We start from the raw sequence: 16667 nt of genomic DNA, 5'->3' as shown, positions 1-16667 counted from the left end.
GATTGCGGTGAAAAAAAAAAAAAAAGGGGGGGGGCAAAAAGCTTACTACTTGGGATTGTTTAATGCACATAAGCAAAGTAAGCTCCTAGGCAATTCAGAAGAATCACCATGATTATTAAAATATGATCAAGTAATACCTAAGAATTAGAATAATAAAAACTGATTACATTAGAATACTTTGAATACGGTGAAATTTGTAGAAATGTTAATTGAAATCTTTCAGATACCTTATTGATTACTTAATTTCTCTGTAAGGTATATTTTCTTATTGTATCCTTAACGTTAAGTACATGAAGTCACCATCCAGAACTAGAAATGATACCAAAACAGGAGTTGCAAAATTAAAAATGCCAGTATGAAGTGTAGTCATTTTTCAATGTAGTGGTTCTATGCTTTCTGTTTTGATAATGGGTGTCTAAGGGCATTCATGTGGTTATAAAGGAAGAAATTAATGCCCTTGCTAATATCCCACTTCCCCATGTAGTCCTTTTCAAATTGAAGGGGTTTTGCTTTCAATTTGCCATTTCCCTTTGTCTCAAAAGAGGAAAAACATTCTGTTATTTCTACAAATTACTGTAGAAATTCTGTTGTTTCTACAAGTTACAAATGAAATGCCCAGTAAGACTCGGTAGATGATTATTATTATTTATTGGTATCAGACATTTCAGATATACCTAGAATATGAATACCACAAGCTTTAAACCTATTTTTATAATTTTGATTATTCCATATAATAAGAACTGTCTTTAAAAACTTTGAAAAAAAAACCTCACCCTACCCTGCCACCCCCCAAAAAAAAAACCCAAACAAACCCAAAAACCACTTGTTTAGCATTTGTAGCTATGACCAAGATGTGATAGTGGATTCTTCATCAGACCCAATCTTTTTCTTAAGTGGTCCAAACTGCAATCCAGTAAACTCATTGGCACTTTTGATCAGAAATCATTAAGGGTGAGCATGTGTAAGAAGCAGTGCAATTACACCCCTGTCAAGGGAGGAGCTCTTGACATACACTGCACCTTCATAATTTTCCATTGTTTGTCAAGAGAATAAAGTATATTATTTTTTCTTAGCCTGCAAGCAATAAGAAACCATGCAGCATTTACATTATTTCTACAGTAGTCAGTTTGCAGTGGGTCTTGGCCAAGACTTCACCCGTGGTTTCTTTTCATTCACCTGTTCAGGGACAAGAAGATATATCACATATACAAAGTTTTATTTTCTCTCTCTCATACCTAAATCTAGGACCATACTTTTTACCTAAACGGTAAATTTCAATTCTGAAATGCTTAATCCAATGCATGTTTCACATATGCAAAGGACCTCTGTTGGCCGGCCCCTCAGTTTCTGAAATTCTGTTTCTGATGTTTGTACGGGCTTTTATTGAAGAGGGCGGTACTGGAACTTGCTGGTGAGGGGCTGGGATGGGGCGAGAGAACCTGTGTGACAGCTCTCCAAGCACATCTTCTGGAACTTCAGTCACAGCTGATGTTCAGAGACATACCAAATGTGGTCATAGATGATTGGTTTTGACCTGATCAGTTCAGAAACATCTATGACCACATTTGGTATGTCTCTGATTGGTTTTGACCTGATCAGTTCAGAAGACATCCTGCTGGGCTGATTATTGCTTTGCTATCCAAGGCAACCCAATGGATAAAATAGGCATTTTTAGACCCATTAAGTGCTATTGAGTTTATTGAGAATATTTCAAGAAAATGTAAAGACCCGTCCGTCTAGGAAAATAAAGGAAGTTAACATGTACAATCAGATGATTGGAAAAAAATTTCTCTCTCATCTCCCAGAGTGCTCTAAGACGGCGGGGGCAGGTGGGCCAAGCCTGGGCATTAACACCCAAAATGAAAATTGATTAATGATCAGAAACGTGTGCAAAACACACAAGGTCTGAAAGAGATTCATCCAAGAGGTTGGGGAGATTTTTTTTACATAATTTCATAATTTGTAAGTTTTGAAGAGTATGCATACAACTAACTGAAATCTTAATCTGTAGTTATTTATAAACATTTCTTGTTACTAAACACCCCCTCTATACAGTTCTTTATTTATTATAGCTGGTAAATCAAGCCCTATCAAATTTAAACTGAGCTAAATTGCTACATCATTGAATATATTGCCACATTTTACATTTTGAAATTCAAGTGTGTTTTGAACTTCTGTCATCTTTTTCTTAAGTAAAAGAGGAAAAAAAAAGTGGAATTATGGGAGGATAATTACGGGAAGAGAAAATGGATGTTAATTTTATATAAAAACCAAATTAATCCAAAGCAATTTTGATGAAAATTAAAATAGCCTTGAGATTGGGGGGGGGGGAGGAAAGTACTAACCATAAATAAACAGCTTAGAAACTGAGTATTGTGTCCTCAGGAGTGCTGGTTTGAACCAAAGCCTCAACACTGATCTGCTCTTTCCGTGAGGGTAGGACACAGTCTCCCCATCATTCGTTTAGGAACTCTAACCCCTAAATAGCTGAGGGAAAAAACAATTTGTACATTATCTAGTCGAACACAAGCATTCCCATATTGTAAGGAAAGCTGTTTTTGTGAAGGCAGAGGAACGTTCTGTGCTCACTGCAATGGAGAGTTGATGTGGGGAGACTATTTGGAGTAAATACATGTCTAGTTTCTATTCTTCTTGAAAAATGCTAGAACATACACATGTGCTTCATGGTCCTTATGCTACATACTGCTTCTCTCTGCACAGATAATCACATGAACAATACATGTGAGCAGCATTTGAGGTAGAGCCTGTTATCTTTTATCTCTTTGATGTCTTACTTTACTGATGCATGAAAAGTTGAACGAGGAAATAGTGATTCTGAACAAAAGGTGCTGCAAATCCTCAGCAGACAGAATTGCAAAATTGTGCCGTCTGTCCTTACACATTTCCATTTCTGCCTGTCCTTCGTTAACTGAGACGGTTATTCATCACAGTAGTCGATGAGAGTTTTATAGGAGCATTTATGTATAATTTCTATGGTCTGGTCTTTTTTTTTTTTTTTTTAAATTTCAGGCTCCAAAGTGTATATTTTCTTTTCTGTTATAGTCAATTATGTCATAAATGGTCAAATGATAACTCATCACAAACAAAATTATTTTAGAATCCAGACGCTAGGAAGACAGACTGCAAAAGAGACAACCTGGATGCCTGCATGCCAGTGCAACCAGGATTTCAACAGTGTCAATAAGCTTTGCTCATCACACCAAAAAAAAAAATCAGTGTGTCAGTGTATTCCTGCAGAGTCATTAGCATACAGACTCACTCTGCTTGCTTAACAAAGCATGGTTTGGTATATTATAGTTTCCTAGTCTGCTTGTCTGATTCACCTCTGACAAAAGCAGAGAGAAAATTCAGTCCCTTCTTCAGTGGCACACTAATGTGGGAAATAAATCTTCGGGCATAAGGTCTGAAATGGCAGTCATTTAAATAATTCAAATGCAGCAATCATTTTGCCCATGTGCCTTTCATTTCTTTGTTTTGTTTCTCTGTATTTCTCAAATCCCTGAGACACAAACGATCTTCTGTGACAATCTATATTTTTAAAATATCTAGAGCTAAATAATCCCCGTCCTCTTTAAATGCAGTTTAACTGGTTACATGTTAAATAATTATTTGCTCTCTCTTTTGTGGTGTGGAGGGGGGAGTTGGAGGGGAGAAGTAACATGCAAGCAGATGTGCTGCTAGATCTACAGGCTTCTGCCAACCATATGGCATCTTAAAGAAAGATGGTTGGAGCGTCTGGATTAGCAAAGAGTCGGGATGGAAAGCCATGTGTCGTGTTGGTACAGGCAGTTGTTTTAGCTCTCTGTAAAAGGCTTCAGGAGATTGTGTAATGGAACAAATGGTACTGCAAGCCTAGTAACAGCCTTACCGCTGCTGGAGAGGCAATTGGCCCCCAGGCGGGTACTGCTTCATCCTTGCTTGTTGGCTTTTTGTGAAGGATTTTTAGATTGTTGTTCTGTGTTCTTCTTTGAACGTACAGGAAACTTGGGAGATCTAATTCTGAACTTTATACTTGAAGGAGAGCTATTGTGTGTTTAGGATTTTTTCACACCCTCATTTTTGATAATGAAAACATACAGTTTCCCTCTCTTTGAAATGAGAAGCTCGTGCCCTTCTGCAAATTTCCTGCATCCTTCGTGAACACTTTGAGACACCGATTCATTGAATTTGTAGCTAATGCCCAGATTTTGGGGGAAAACTGCTCTCTCTGGGATTTGCTTAGTTAAAAACAAGATTGGGGCTATTGTGCTTGTGGCTATAATGTACCAGCTTGGCATTCGTATTCTGTTTGACAAGTTGCTCTTTATGCAAACAAGGGGCCTGCTCCTATTAAAGGCAAAATTCCTTTTGTTTTTAGCAACACAGGATTGGGCTCTTGGTGGGTTTTTGTGTGCTTTACAGGAATCTCTGTACTTCACATTACAGCTCACGGGAGTTATTCTGGATCGGGATGAAAGCTTTTGTGTCCAGATCTGTAACAGAAATAGGTTTTAGTCGTTTTTCTACAGTCACACAATAGAACTCTAAACTCCTCTGTATATCTCAATGAAATCAGGCCTCTTAGTACACCTGTAAATGCAGTTTTATCTCCCCCATACTATTTGTTTCAAAGGAAATTAAAAATCTGATATTGCAGTAAAGGAGTTCAGTAAAATTAGGATTATTTTATTTGAAGAGACTTTAAGTACATTATGATCCCGTATCACAATTTTTATGTAAGGAGATAACATGAGGGACGCCCAAATATTCGTTCATAGGTAAATACTTGCTGAGCAGGTAACGTTATGGTTTCAGAAACATTAGAAACAAACCATTAACTACAGAAGCATCTTGCCTACTGAGGATCTTTGCTGAAAAATATACTATCTTAAACTGAGACAAATGCTGCTCTAATATATCCTAAATTCACAATAATTTAAAAGTAAAAGTACAATTACTGCTCTTTTTTCTCTTTCATTTTTTTCTTACTCTCCGGAAGAGAGAGCTCCTTATCTGGAGCTTAGGAAACAGCAGTCCTCAGCTTAATCTGCAGTTTAGTTACAGCAGCGCACGCTTTTTCCTGAGCTGCCTGCACGCCCCCCTGCTCAAGCCTGCATATGTTGCTCAACACTGATCAAAAGTATCCTCCCCTGGGAGGGAGACGGGTTCGTTTTGTCAGCCTGTTCGTTACCTCGCCTCAGCCGAGGCTGAGCCAGGTGTGAGGTGGACAGTTGTCCACCAAGAGCAATGCCAGGACCACCAGCATCTCTCTGGAAGGCTCTTGCGGTGGCTGTTGAGGAGGAGTGGAGTCAGAGCAGTGAGCCCCAGTGGGGACCTCGGGCTCTCTCAGGGCATTTGCTGAGCTTTCACAGTCTTTCAGAAACCGAGGCCGTTTTCTGTGCCGCATTAGCGTGTGAGTTCACCAGCATTGTGGTGCACGTTATCAAAAATGTGTGTTTCATTCAGAAATGTGCATTTCTCTATGTAGGTTTTCCAATAGTGAATTTTGAGTAATGGTATATTTGTGCTGCAGCAACAGTATCAGAGGTTACCAAGTCTAGAGAGACAAGTAAGTGATTGATAGTAGGTGGATCTCTTGCTGCTCATTTGGCATGTGTTTGTCTGTATCTCTACTTAAAAGAACAAAAACCATGGTTGCGTTTTTAAACAGAGAGACATGGCTTTGTTTTCTTAATTTACTATTAGTGATTTCAGGCACTTAGTTTTAATTGTCCACCTACTTATGTGAGTGAGAATGTTCAGCTCCCAAAAGCATATCAAGACTTCTGAGCTTTCTTGTTTAAACATTTTTTTCATAAAACTGTTACCGTTGCTTACCACTGAAAGACTAGAACATGGGGAGGTAATATGAGAAAAGCTTAATTTACCTAACAAAACTAAGCAAGGTCCTTTCAATGTAATCTAAGGGGGAAAGTACTCTTCTTATAGTTACATTGAAGATGTGTCAAGAAAATGAGTAACATTCCTTTGCTACAAGTTGAAATAAAAGACTGATAGTTTTGCTAGAGTTTTTGACAATAATTAAAATACGGTGGAAACAGAAGCGTCTGTGCTTGCACGTGCACAGTTGTGGACAGAATGAATTCTTCTGCTGGAAGGTGCCGATGGTCTTGCCGTGGTGGGATGCCTGTGCTGGGTCTGATGACTGCTGGCTGGTGTGCCGAGCCGTGACATGGGAGAGCTGGGCTGGAGCCCCCTTTGTGCTCATTTTGCATGGTACTCCCGACAGGCCTGTGCTGCTATCCCAGAGACACTAGAGCGGCTATTCTCATCCACAAGCTAAGCTGCTGCCACCAGAAAGGCATAATTGACCCTTCCCACTGGCTGTGATCTGGGTGTGTTGAATCTCATCTCCAAAGTGCCTGGTTGCAGTTGTATTCCTTATTGTGGAGGGGTTAATGGTCATTCTGAAGATAACTGTAATGACATTTGCCTCTAAAGCAGGAATAAAATTTCTCTATTTCATAGCAATGATTGAGTTCAGCCTTTAGGCTTGATGCAGTAAATTCAGAGCACAATTGGACTAATATAGATACATCATGAAATAGCCGCTCTCTTACAGAGAGTATAATACTGTCTATAATCTACTAATACATTTTTAAGATATATTTTCTGTGAAATGCTTCCCTGCTTTCCTTCAGTGCTTCTAAGCAATTGCAGTTTTCACTAACTTCACATGCAAATTCACTGTGTTTTTAATATAGTCGAAAACAAAACACCAAGTAGCCTCTGTATTCACAAGAGCTGAGCTCCGTCAAGGTGGGCTGACAATACTGCTCAGATCCTCCATTTTTTTTCATTTTCTGGAAAACCTCTGGTTTCTCAGGATGAAACTCTGTTCCTCTCAGCTGTTCTCAATACAAAAACCTTTCTTTGTAACCCTCACCACCTCCCCTGTGTTTGGTCTTCCGTGTTACATTCCCCCCAGCTGGTGTTTCCTTGATGCTGTGACTCTCCCTTCAGTCTCCGCAGAACCGGTTTATGGTGGACCGAGGGACCTGGGGAGATTTGGGCTGGTCCCAAGCAGACACAGCCCTGATCCAAAATGCTGTGTTGCACGACAGCAGCAGCTCCCTGTGAGGTGGGAGCACGCTTCTTTGGCCAACCAGCGCTGACGGAGAAATAGAGGCTGAAGCCTCCTCAGTCACTTGGGTATACCCACACATTTCTGAGCACAGCTCTTCGCTACATCTCATGCACATCCTAGGCTCCTCTGCCCACCTTGACCTGCTTCCCAGCCATTTCTCTAGATCCTCTCTCAATATGTCCCCCTATTCTCATTTTTGTTTCCTAGGCAGAGTAAGTGTGGAAAATAGACATGTGTGATAGAGCTGTGTTTGAAGGGGAGTAGGCCAGACTTGGTAAGTTCATAAATGGAAGCAATCTGGTCTGTGTGGAGAGAGCAATGGGGCCTTGTATGGAAAACATCTATCTGAATATGTTGCACAGAAAAATTGTCTCTGTCACCAATTTCAAGTCATATTCCTCTTGTATGTCACAAGCATAAAACTACACTCCATACAAATCTTACATCTATTATTACTTTCACTGTAATTTATGAAAACCACAATAACGCTGTGTGAACCCTGAAAATAAGCAAATGTGTATCGCCTGCCAGTGCTTATAGGCAAAATCACTTGTTTGAAATGAACTGGAAAGAGGGGCATATTTGTACCTCTGGTGTGGAAAATAAGGGTGATGGGGTTTAAGCAAAGGAACTAACAAGTGACGCCTACATAAATACTTAACACTTTGTGTTTGATATTTTTAGAGCTTATTTTTATAGTGGTCAAACTATATAGTATAGCAGCCTTGGTTTTTATGCTGAAGAACATATTTGAAGGACTATGATATATAGTTATTAAACTGGAAAGACTCCCTTGCAGAGAACCAAATCTGAAGGGCTGTACCTGGCACTATTGAGCTTCTGTTTGCAAGGTCACTAGTGAGAAACATTTTACCTTTCAAACACAGGTACTAATAGCTATAAACATAAACAGAAGCTTTGTGCTCTCTGTAATACAGAGCTTGCAGTCCTTGCTGGTAGCAGCTAGAGTCTGGGCTCAGTGAGGACAGCAGGACTGAACCCAAAGCTGTTCTGTTAGTCTGCAATTGCGACTGTCAGAAACAACTGAAGCAGTTGTAGCTCAGCTGCACTACCCTTTCTAGCAGTAGTATTTTTTTAATTAAGACAATGTCCGACAAAGTAAATTAACAGAAGCTGATGCTTTTAGCAGGTTTTTTGCTTCAAATGCCTGATGTCAGCTTTGGCCACATGTACATTCTGCACATGCCATGGGACAGAAAAAGTGAAACCTTCTTTTTCAGTTCGCTGGCTGCCCAAACACCACATGTACTGTCTGTTACGTGTCGCTTCTGATGAGGTTCATGCTGGGAATTTCTTTTTAAAGGCAAAGTCTTTCTGAAGGAAAGAGTTCAGATTGGGCAGATTGCATCAAAAAATTGTCAGCGTCTCCAACTCAAATATAGTGATTGTTTTGTGTGGACACCAACTAGCAGTCTGTAAAGGTTCATGTTTGTCTGGTAACAAAAGAAATAATGGGAATCAGAGTAAGCAGTGGGGAGAATGGAGCACACATTTATAAAAAGTAAACCAACGACAAAAATTGTTGTAACTAGTAAAACAAGTGCAGGAAAAAATATTTCAGTAATGCACATATGTACCTTGTGGAATGATCCTTATAAACATGAGGGGGCCACTTTTGAAACCTTAGTAGGATATGCATCTCTTAACATTATCAAGACTCTGTTTCCTGACTGAGAAACTGGGCAAAATCTGTTCCGTCAGGCACACAACAAAATCAGAGAGAGGTGAACATAAAAAAAAAAAAAAAAAAAAATAAAAATTATAGAGTGTGGCTATAATGTTATGGGATTATATTGATTAAATATCTGCTGCAAGCCCTGCCTCCTTTTTTTCCCCTAAGGTATTTTACAGCACTCTAAATTAATAGTCAGCCTAAATGGTTTGGAGAATTGTTTTATTAAACATTTTTCAGCAATAGGCAGAAAATAGTAATCAGAACTATTTTTCTCTAGAGCAAACCTGATCCAGAGTTCATACTCTTAGCATAGACTATATTATTTTGAATTCCTTTAAAGGAGGAAACACCTCTCTTCAGCCTAGGGATTCAAACACAAATAGGCATTAGTGAAGCTTTCACCTGTATCTTTTCCGGCCTGCCATCCGTTCTCTTTCATTGTTTCCTTCCTGTCAAAACCCAGGAGGGCTAAAAGTGGCCATTGTACCAGCTAAGCCCAGCTGCTACACCCCCCTACTAAAGAGCAGGCTGATAATGTTCTCTCTTCAGCACATTAGACACGAGCTATTAGAAGCTCAGGAATAGATCCAGGCTCAGGTTTCCTGTGTGATCTATTTGTTTAACCTGTTGGGCCAGCTGTGGAAGTGAAGATATATTCTAGTAGTCACTGATGACATCTGAAACAAAGGGGAGGCTAGTGTTCCTGTGTAAACTTTTAATTAAACCCTATTCATAATTGTTGTTGTGGCATGTGAAGATTGTTATCTTATTGGAGATGATGTACTATAGGCACTTCTTTAAAAGTATGTGGAAAAACTAAGAGTGCCTTTAGTAAAAAGGAATTTAGAGGTAACCCAATACACATTTAAAAAAAAAAAAAATTTAAGTGATAGAGAACCACCTGGGTCAAGGGTTTTGTGATGAAATGTGGACTTTTCTTCTTAGGTGTCCGATTCCAAACTGTGCAAGGGATATTAACCTCTAGTTACCATCTGTTAACATAAGGTGGATGAGTTTGTTCTGCCTGTAGTGTGGGCAAGTGCTTACCTGACTAAGCTAGAAGTGGTATAGATTGCATTCCTTCTCTGCCTGAACAAATGACAGTCTTGGCCTTTTATGTGGCAACAGAATTTTGATAGGGATTTCAGAGGCTGGGAAATGCCTCAGAAACTTGTTTCAATGTGCCCTAAACTGGCTCCCTGTGTCCTACTAGAAGTCAGGACTTCCAGTGTGACAGAGGTGAAGAGGCTTATTCACTGTCCTTAGTTCCTACCCACGGCTGCTTTTATTTTTTGTTTGTGTGGGTTTTTTTCCTCTTATGCTTTGTTTCTTTCATTAACATAAGAAAGGTGGATCATAGTGTTTTGCTTTTTAAGCTAGAAGGGAGAATGGAGTTCAGTTAAAGGATGGGTAGTATAGATGTTCTTCTTTAAATTTTGGGAGTGTATGGGGACTTCTCCGAGATGCTAATCACTCAAGGTTGTCTCAAGGTCCTGATTTATGGCTCAAGATCTTAAGTAAATAGCAATTTAGGACACTAGTGAAACTTTGGGAGATAATTTGCTATTTGTCTGCATTTCTAAATTTATAGACTCTTACTTAGTTACCTCAAAATTTCCTGTGTGAATTTGTCAATGTTGCAAACCATAACGGAGATGCAGGTTGCTCATAGGAGAACTAATTTTACTACTGGTTTAAACATCCTAGTTGTCTGCAGAGCTGATTCAAGATATGAAGAGGTGGTGAATATAAATTTTGTTGCCTTAATGAAAAAGGTGACATCACTTCTGCTATGAAAAGGGAAGGCAGAAAAGTAGCAGAGTTGAGGTGGAAAGCAGAGGGAACTTGTACTGCCGTCTCTGCAAGAGGGCTGAGGAGTGACGGCAGCTGGAGCAGTTGTGGCTGCAGAAACAAGCTCACCGTGAGCACCAGCTGTACACCTTAAGTCTTTGCATGGCAGCAAGTCTGGCTTTCCAAGAGCCTCACATAGGCAAAGCAAGCCTGATCATTGATTTATATATAGCAAGAGCTTATCTTGGGCAGCGCCTGCTCTATCTGTGTCAGGTACTAGCTGTGATCATCGGAGTTTGTATTTAAGGTTGTGTGATGCTTCTTGTTATAAGACACCGCTGAAGTTCTTTGTGATTTCATTAGGCTTGCCAAAAATCGTGGTTTAGGCTGAAACTGTTCAGCAGGGTCGTGGTGAGTAATTGCCTCGAGAAGACATCAGCGAGGCCGGCCAGGGGAACAGCAGCAGAGGTGGAAGCCAAGGCAGGAAGAAGTTGCACAGACAACCTTTGCTCTGGCATTTCTTAACTCTTGACTATTTGAATATACAAATCTAACATCCTTTAATGTGTTGTAGTACAACTATCTGTTAAGTACCACAACTTAAACACTTCCTATCGCTTTAGTACATGATAGCAAATTTGTAGGATGTCCTGAAAAAAATTATAATGGGTAGAAGTTTGCTGATGGAAAGTTTGCTGGGTTTTGCTTTCTTTTCTAATTGGCTTGCTCCTCCTTTTTGTAACAAGCTTGTTTTTAAACCTGTATTTGCTTTTAAAATTCATAGTGTGTTAAAAACATCTGAGACTCGCAAATGGTCGACTACCAAATCTGGCACTGCCTTCATGTTGGGGCAGAGTCCCCTTCAGTTGCATCTCCGCAGCATCGCGGGGGTCTGCGACTTTGCCCTAATTTTCCCCCTTGTAACCAGAAGCAGCCTCTGATCGCTGTGTCCACCTACAGGCAAATGAGCGACGCGAGAGTGACATTAGACACTAGTAGCTTGGCACTCGTATCTTATCCTGACAAGGGATATGTTTTTAAAGGCAGCTTGCTGCACAGTAACGTATTCTCATGACTTTGGGTTCTGGTAGTTTTGGGGGGCAGCAGGAGCCGTGCCCCGGCACCCCCTCGCCCACAGAGCCGCAGCCCTGGTGCTGGTGGCCTTTGTGGGTGGCTGGCACCCGAGGCCTTGCTGCAGGGTGCCTGGCGGCAGCGGCGCCCAGCCCGGCAGCCGCTGGCACTGCTCGGTGTGATGGGCTGCCCTCCGTTACCGTGGCAACCGGCAGATGGGGGGCTTCGGCGGGGTCAGCGGGGAGGCGGCCGCAGCAGCGTGCCGGACGAGCCGCTCAATAACAGCCCTTTCAGCTCTGACAGCTCTGCTCTGGCTGGCCAGAAGTAGTTATCAGATTACTTGTATTAAAACCTAATTAAGATGTGTGCCAGTAAATGCAGCATGGTTATTGGATTTGGTGATTTAGCTGCTGCAGGTTGCTGCAATCCAATCACGCCATTTCAGCAAATTCAGCTCCGTGGAGTAGAGTGAAAGCGTTTTACACCAGTAACGTGACTGTGCTGAAAGAGTAAATAACCTTTTAATGCCTCTGCTATGTCAAGGACTGCTCCCCACTGCAGGGTGAATGGACACTGCCCACAGATACTTGCATATTAATTTCTTTCAAATCAACTTTAAAACCCAGAGGAGGGCTGACAGATTGTATGAGCTCTTTCCCTTCGCTGCGGATTGCCTGCGGATTAATGGACCTGTGTAATCCCCCCAGTGCAGGGAGCTTGCAGCAAGCACCTTGTGGGTGCCCCCCGGTTTAGTAATGTGTCTTTATAGAAAAGAAGGAAGCTTTTGGTTTTGTCTGTAGGCTGCAGGCAAGGGCACAATCTAAATGTAACACGATGGGTGCTAGTCTAGCTTTGTGGTGTTGGATGCAATGGAAGTTTATTCTGCTGGGTGGAATTCACCTTGGTGCCAAAGCTCGGCTTTATGTTTGGTGTTTCACCTAGTTTCTGTAGGGTCTTGCAGTGGTTGTCTACCCATAGCTGTCGAAACGTAACAAAACCTATCTATCCCTTTCCATTTCATTTCTGGATAGGCTAGGGTATAGCCTAGTCTCAGATCCAAATTTTACTGCTGTACGGAGTGAGAGATGTAGTCTTCTGCAGGTTGTAGCTGCACAAAGTAGCAAGGTAGCTTGGAGCCGTTCTAACATAAAGCTGCATATGAGCTCCAAGTATTGAGAATCAGAGCAAAACGTTTACCTTGAAGCATTCATTACAGCTTGTGATGCCTCAGTTTTGTTCTCCCTCTGTGGAACCACGTGTATCACGAAGCTGCCTCTTTCCTGCCTCCATATAGAAACAGAAATTTTGATTTAGAGTGGTTAATGGAAAATTATTTGAAGGGTGTTATTATTACTACTAAATAGGAGCTTACTCCTTAGTGCCAGGCTGTCCTGTAAGTAGTTCAAATGTAACGCGGGTTCAAGAGCTCCATGTCTTCACCTTGTGCCTTGAAGTAACATGACAGAGTGTGGAGTCAGTTCCTGCCCTTCAGCACTCCCAGGCCAAGGAGGAGCAGCCGCCCGACATCCCAATTGGACAGCTCTTGCCACTTTGGCGGAAAAATGATCTCATTTGGAATGGAGGGCGAGGCTACGGTGGTCACTCAGATGCTCAGGACGCAGTACACGTTTGCTTGGTAGGTGGTGTTGCCAAAGTGAACGTGGCGACCGTGCAACCTCACTCACTCATATTAGCAAAATGTGCAGAAGGTTCTGTCACCCAGTTGTAAAAATGATGGCAGGCATCGCTGTGCAGTTGTAACATATGGGAAGTACAGTGAATGTGGGTGGAGCTGTTCATTTCTCATCTTGAATCATTTACGAGATCAGCAGGCAGGCCAGATACAATGCATATGGGAATGTGTGGCTGTGCTGCACATGTCACACGTAATAGCAGATACTGTGAGAGGGCCCAGAGCCTGTCCTCGGGGGCTAAATGCACCGGAGCAGGCTGGTAATCCCAGTGTGCGGACCAAGGGCCAGCTTGGCAGCAGTTTTGGGAGAGCAGACTGGTAGACAGAATTTGGGAATTCACAGACCGAGATCTGCACTGACTAGAACTACTCCCTCTTTATCCATCGTGACCCAGAATTGTAGAAAGGAACTTTATTAACCCTGTATTCAAGCACTGGAGATAGATACAGATGATAAAAAGTGAAGTTGTGGCCTGCTAGTCAAGCCCAGCTCAATGCCTGTGTTATCTTCCTCCCTCTGCCCAAGGGGACAGTCTAAATGTAACATGGTGAGTGGTGAAGTTACAAAACAGAAAAGCATAATTGAGTAGTATTGCCATAATTAAAGACTTTTCTATTTACAGTAGTTTATTGGGATCACCCTTTGCATGATCTGAAAGAATATACAATAGAGCAGGCTAAGGCTTGTATCCAGTAGAATCATAGAATTATAGAATAGTTTGGGTTGGAAGGGACCTTTAAAGGTCATCTAGTCCAACCCCCCTGTCGTGGGCAGGGACATCTTCAACTAGATCAGCTTGCTCAGAGCCCCGTCCAACCTCACCTTGAATGTTTTCAGGGATGGGGCATCCACCACCTCTCTGGGCAACCTGTGCCAGTGTTTCACCACCCTCAGCATAAAAAATTTCTTCCTTATATCTAGTCTTGTATCTATCCCCCTTGAGTTTAAAGCCGTTCCCCCTTGTCCCGTCACAACAGGCCCTGCTAAAAAGTTTGACGCCATCTTTTTTTATATGCCCTCTTTAAGTACTGAAAGGCTGCAATAAGGTCTCCCCGAAGCCTTCTCTTCTCTAGGCTGAACAACCCCCACTCTCTCAGCCTTTCTTCACAGGAGAGGTGTTCCATCCCCCTGATCATTTTCGTGGCCCTCCTCTGGACCTGCTCCAACAGGTCCGTGTCTTTCTGATGCTGAGGGCTCCAGAGCTGGAGGCAGTACTCCAGGTGGGGTCTCGCCAGAGCAGAGTAGAGGGGTGGAATGACCTCCCTCGACCTGCTGGCCACGCTTCTTTTGATGCAGCCCAGGATATGGTTGGCCTTCTGGGCTGCGAGCGCACATTGCTGGCTCATGTCCAGCTTTTCATCCACCAAAATGTTTTTGGTGGATGACATTCTTCATCCACCAGTAATGTTTTTGAAATTTGCATGGGCTGCCTGTGAGTATCTAGTAGAAAGTGTTGTTTTGATGTAAAATTCACATGAGCTGGAAATGACTCCTCTCTGGGTGCCAGAACTGGAGGAAGTTCCTTGCACTGAAGTGGTGGCTCTTCAGCTGGAGCCCTCTCCCCACGAGAAGAGAGGCACACCGGGGAAGGGCCTCTCCTCGGGGCTGCGTCAGCGGCATTTGCTCTTGCAGCCAGAATGGGGCCTATCACCCCATTGGGCAAGGCTCATCGTGTTGCTGCAGAGATGCGGGTCGAGGGGTTTATGTACTTACCCATGTCTTTAGCTGACAGTAATAATAATTTTTTTGCAAGAGGGTCTCTCGAAGACCGTGATTGTTCTTAAAACAGACTGAAACACTAGCAGAATGGGTAAATTATTAACTGAACATAGAAGTCATCAGAAACTTAAATTCTAAGGGCCTGAATCCAAGCTGTAGTTGGTAGTTGTTGAGTCGGGCTCTCATGCATGAGGAGGATTTTATAGCCTCAATGCTTTAAATAGGTAGGGCAGCACTGGAGTTCTTCCCTTGGCTGTCTGAAGACAGCACTTTCCAGTTACACCTCCCCACCAGTACTGCTATAAAGTAATAAGTACTCTGGAAATAAAGGACTGGAAGGTGTCTTTATTACAAATCAAGAAGTGCAGTAAGGTCACATATCCTCCTCAAGTTAAAGGAAATCAATGGCAAAGTAGCGAGCAGAACTCAGCTCTCCAGTCTGAAACTGTGACGTTGCCTCCAGCAAACACCACCGTTGTTCTCGCACTCCCTGGGAGCAAGATGCTTGTGGAAAAGCTACTGTCTTTAAAAACAAAACAAAGAACAGTACAAGGGTGGGTTTTTGTTTGTGCGTAGGAGTCTTGCTTTGTTTTTTGAAGGTCCACACCCCTGAAATCACCTTTAGTAAAGAAATGAAGCATAAACAGCTCCTGTACCAACATGGTATGGTTTGGAAGGTATAGGGAGTGTGAAATTAGACACACAGTGTGTGTGTTTAGTAGAATATCCTGTGCTATCAAAGTGGTGGTTTTGTTTGCTTCGTTGGATGTTTACAACCAGCTGTTGCTGTTTGCAGCTAGCTGCATTTGGTTTTGTTCGCATCTCCAGGAGATGGTCCTGCAGCTCCTCAAATTCCTTTTGCAAGGAAACGTTAGCAGAGTCACAGGACACTATGAAATAAGGGCATTCACAGTGTTTGCTGTTTGCTACATGATTCTTGCAGTTTGATTTCAAGGAAGTTGGCTGGCAGATACAGATCAGTAAATACTGGTTTTGACATAGATTTGGCAATTTTGTTTCAGCTAGATTTTCCTAGCTTTTTATCAAGAAATTTGGGCGTGTTTACTAATGCAGTTATTTGAACAATCCTGATTAAGAATGTGAATATTCAGAGTGATTAGCTTAGCTGAGTTATGACAGCTGTACAAGTCAAAACTACCACATGGAGCTGAAAGTAGAAAGATTCAGAAAATCACACGCCTTATTGTAAGCGTAGAACTAATTCCATTGAAAACACAGCCTGTATGAGAGAGGCAACCTAAAAACCTTGTTCAGCTGAAGCTGTATTTCAATATGTTGAGCAAGAAATAGTTTACAAAAGCAAGTGCAAAGTTTAGATCCAGAACTAACCTTGACAAAAACAGAGTCGGTTCCTGCTCCCTAAGTGCATAGTGTTTAGATGTGTAGGTTTTTCTCTAGGGTACTGTTATTTAAAGACAAGAAGCTTCTAAGATATCCGAAAGGACTTCTAATTAAAGACATTTCCATTTAAAGAGTGAAATGCATTTAATGTAAAAACACAATTTCCAGTTTATTTGTGTTTACGTCCCTTGCTGCAGGTCCCAAGCAGACTTTTTAAATTTTTCAT

The 16667-nt window shown here is 41.8% G+C and overlaps 1 protein-coding gene across 1 annotated transcript in view; it reads left to right on the top strand.

Moving 5' to 3' along the window:
• The window catches only part of SDCCAG8 (serologically defined colon cancer antigen 8), a 118534-nt gene that overhangs the window by 93783 nt on the left and 8084 nt on the right, over positions 1–16667 (top strand). The window lies entirely within an intron of this gene.

The sequence above is a fragment of the Aptenodytes forsteri genome, unplaced genomic scaffold, assembly GCF_000699145.1.
Source record: "Aptenodytes forsteri isolate BGI_AS27 unplaced genomic scaffold, ASM69914v1 Scaffold10, whole genome shotgun sequence".
NCBI lineage: Eukaryota > Metazoa > Chordata > Aves > Sphenisciformes > Spheniscidae > Aptenodytes > Aptenodytes forsteri.
The sequence above is the reverse complement of the archived record's forward strand: the minus strand, read 5'-3'. Positions and strand labels throughout refer to the sequence as shown.